The sequence below is a fragment of the Littorina saxatilis genome, linkage group LG16 (assembly GCF_037325665.1).
Source record: "Littorina saxatilis isolate snail1 linkage group LG16, US_GU_Lsax_2.0, whole genome shotgun sequence".
NCBI classification, from domain to species: Eukaryota; Metazoa; Mollusca; class Gastropoda; order Littorinimorpha; family Littorinidae; genus Littorina; species Littorina saxatilis.
The window spans coordinates 47,067,460-47,070,295 of record NC_090260.1 but is presented as its reverse complement, the minus strand read 5'-3'; the positions used below and the strand labels follow the sequence as shown (position 1 = coordinate 47,070,295).

The following is a 2,836-nucleotide window of genomic DNA, read 5'->3' as shown; positions in this document are numbered from 1 at the left end:
TGCTAAATTCCAATTCTTTTTCTCAATTTCATATCTAAAGTCAGTGAAATAGTTATCTAATTCTGTAATTAATTTCTTGACACATCCTTTCCTTTCTGAATCCGGGTGATTACCGGTTTGCACTATCAATTAGAGAAAGTTCCATTCTTGAAAGCTCGTCGCGATATAACCTTCGTGGTTGAAAACGACGTTAAACACCAAATAAAGAAAGAAAGAAAGATTCTTGAAAGCAGAGTCAAAAGAAGCAAGTATTACCTTTTTAGGCTTCCCCAAAAGAACTTATAAAACTCCACTTATGCCTCAATTCCAGGCGCAGAACCATTATTCATATATTTAAGGCAGACAAAACTTCTCCTTCTGTCACTTTCCCTTCACAACTTTCTTTCTGCTGATCATTCATTTTTAAAACCTTAGTTCCATCGAAAAATATATCAATTTTCAAACTCATATTTCCTTCATCAATTGTTTTATTTATGCACATTAAAAATATGTTTTTTGCACGAGTAAAGTATCCTCTTGCGTTTTAACCATTCGTCCGTTTCCATCTGTTACATTTTCCATTATATTTGCTTTTTTTTCTAGTACTTTCTAACACCCCCCCTCCCCCCAAAAAGAGGTGTGTTCGTTCCACCCTACTCGATCCCATGAGCTCTTGCACGTACCTGTGCTGCACGAAATTTATGCTGCTCTAACAGTTCCAACTGCAGCTTGACCTTCTGGCGTTTTCCTTGCGTCTGAATACAGTCGGGAGATCCCCAGGGCTTTAACTAACTCATTCAACCCTGTGTACACTTTTGCAAAATTATTTTTTTAATTTCAAAACTGTTAAGTTTACTGAAAATTCTGTGGAAAATCCTTGATTCTCATTTTCAATAATTCCCGAACAATTTGACAATCTCATCTTATGTGTGAATGACATGACACATCTGTTCTCTTTCGTTAAATGTATCTGGTAAAATATTACAATCGACTTGTTTTGTCTTTCTTCCAGCGTAAGTATTTCTTACATGTCCGGGTAAAGTCTATATTGACTCGACTATGAGAATTGTGGGCATGTTACTTTGGGTGCACTGAATAATTCAGTAAGAAGTTATTAATATTTTAACTGCATGTCCAACTCACTTTTTTAGCATTCACTTTTTGATTATGTTAAATTATGAATATATGGTCAGCACTTAGGCATTTAAACGGAAAAGAAACACGCAATGGAATATCGAGAAAAAAATAAAGTCCTGAATTAAAATTCCAAAACTGATTTCGACGTGTCTCAGCCTGATAGAGAGAAGCAAAATACTCACGGACGGAACACTTGCAAAGTAGAAGGCTGGGCTCCAGAAACAGGTTTGATGTTGTCGCTCTGGGCCGGGATATTTATAGAGGTAAATCCCCCTGCACGTGTTGTCCCACGAGCAAACCACGTGCATCGCCAGCACAGCTTGTAGCGTTCACTCTCTTGGCAGGCCACTGGTTGTGCTAAATGCTCACTCAAGTGTTGCTGCAATTACCCTCCACCCCCCCCCCCTCCCAACCCCTAGTAGCCCCACATTCAATCCTCCTTTGAAGTTACTACTGCAGTCTCTGGATAGCCATGCCAAAAGTGAACGACGATTCTCGAGGGAATCGACTGGGTTTTTTTCCAATACGCCTCTGTGTTTGACACATATCTTACCCCAGTTGTGTGTTGTAAAAAACAAAAAAAACAATGTTGTTTCAGGGCCTAGGGGTGTATCACTAAAGGTCCGTGCGGTGTTACGAGTGTGTTCAAGTTGCGGTTCTTGCTCATGTTTATACTCACTGAGTTACTTGCCTTGATTGCGACGGCGTATACGCACGGTCCAGTGTGCATTCGACAGGGGGTGCCGAATATGTACTGCTAGAACTAAGATACTTCTTGATTTCAGTAAATAGTTTCATTACATGTCAACTAGTTTGTTTTTAAATGATTTTTTAGAGATCACCAAATGGTATTGTGTGAATAACATCATTCGATCGAGTGTACGCACGGCGCCGTGCTTCTAGTAGCTCTCAGTCCATTCCTTCTTTCCGGTGTGGAAACAGACGTGTTTCTGGCGAAAGAATCGGCGTTTTCAACTCGCCATATCTTCATATTCATTTGGACTAGAACAACGAAAGTATGACTTTCTTGTAAAAAAAATATCCCGAGCCTTGCGACTCTGGTAGTCCGACATTTTGTTACGCCAGAGACATGTATGTCTCTGGTTACGCGAAGCGGCCTTTGGCAGGTACGACAGTTTTAGTCATCCAAGTAAACGCACGTGGACGATTTTTTCAATGGCGTTTTGAAGTCTGTGAATGTTGTGATTACAAATCATTTCGGGGCACCCCTCAGTCTATACGTACAGACAAACAAATTGCATGGAACGAAAGTTGAGAGGCTGGACTGTACGTTGTTGTTTTGACTTCTACAAATCTCGCAGGTCTTTTATGCAAAACAGACTCAAAATTGCATTTTTCACGCAAGTGTAGATGACGAGACTATCGATGGAATAGAATACACTTACCCAAAGATATAATAGACAGCTACTGTCTATTTATATCTATGACTTACCCTAGCCCATATGTTAGAATAAAGAACATGCTTTGCTCTTTTGAATATAATGATGTATGATTTGGCACTGTACACAGGATTTTAGACCTGCCCCCGAAGTGATTTTTTTTCCATAAACCCGTCAAAAAGGTAACTGTTTTGGCCGTAAAAAGCGCCCAAATGCAGTCAATTTATAACCTGTGTCGTGTGTTCGAAGGAGTACATCTCAGCGATGCCATATATTGCCTTGCAACCTCAAAGAAATATATTTTAATAATCCGCTAAATG

The 2,836-nt window shown here is 39.6% G+C and overlaps 1 protein-coding gene across 1 annotated transcript in view; it reads right to left on the bottom strand.

The window, feature by feature from the left end:
* LOC138949723 (arylsulfatase J-like) overlaps nt 1-1,448 on the bottom strand; it is a 60,960-nt gene extending 59,512 nt beyond the window's left edge. Inside the window, exon 1 of the mRNA XM_070321519.1 lies at nt 1,299-1,448. The gene's annotated coding sequence lies outside the window, so the exon portion shown is untranslated. The remainder of the gene's footprint in view (nt 1-1,298) is intronic.
* Between the last annotated feature and the right edge of the window lie 1,388 nt (nt 1,449-2,836).